A 1,149-nucleotide genomic window follows, 5' to 3' on the forward strand; every position below is an offset into this window, starting at 1 on the left:
GAGAGAAGATGACAGGAGAGAGTAGAAGAGAGGAGAGAATAGATAGAGACCGATATGAGATATAGGATAGAGAATAGAAATCATAGAGATAGAGAGATAGAGAGAATATAGAGAGATAGAGAGAGATAGAGAGAGAGAGAGAGAGAGAGAGAGAGAGTAGAGAAGAGAGAGAAGAGATAGAGAGGGTGGGGTGGGAGAAAACAGCACAGACAACACAGACAGACATGCAGGAGAGAGATAAGAAAACAGAGAGAGATAGAAGAGAGAGAGAGAGAGAGAGAGAGAGAGAGAGATAGAGAGACGATAGAGCATAGCGAGAGGAGAGCAGAGCGAGAGAAGAGAGATAAGACTAGAGTAATAGAGAGAGAAGAGAGATAGAAGATAAGGAGATGAGCAGAGCGAGAGAGAAGCAGAGCATAGAGAGAGACAGAGAGACAGAGAATATAGAGGAGTAGAAAAAGTAATATGAGATAGAGATATATAGCAGGATAGAGAGATAGTAGATAGAGATATAGAGAGTATATAGAGATATAGATACAAGAGAATAGCATAGAGTACATATAATATAGAGAGATGAAGAATAATGAGATATAAATATAGATCAGATAGAGTCAGATAGAAAGTATAATCACACATATATATCAATAATATTCGATATTATAAGATAGCATATAATATATACACTAAATATAATATATATAAATAGACTAATATATAGAATATATATATATATATATATATATATATATATATATATATATATATATATATATATATATGATATATAACATATATATAACATATATAAGTATTACACACACACACACACACACACACACACACACACACACACACACGCACACGCACACGCACACGTACACGCACACGCACGCGCGCGCGCACACACACACACACACAGACGCACACGCACACGCACACGCGCACACGCGCACGCACGCACGCACGCACGCACGCACGCACGCACGCACACACACACACACACACACACACACACACACACACACACACTCACTCACTCATAAACACTCCCTCCCTCCCTCCCTTTCTCCCACACACACACACACATATATATACACCGTGAGTGCTAATATCTTTCTACGTCTAAAGGACTTAAGAGATAAAAGGGGT

Source organism: Penaeus monodon, chromosome 13 (genome assembly GCF_015228065.2).
Source record: "Penaeus monodon isolate SGIC_2016 chromosome 13, NSTDA_Pmon_1, whole genome shotgun sequence".
NCBI classification, from domain to species: Eukaryota; Metazoa; Arthropoda; class Malacostraca; order Decapoda; family Penaeidae; genus Penaeus; species Penaeus monodon.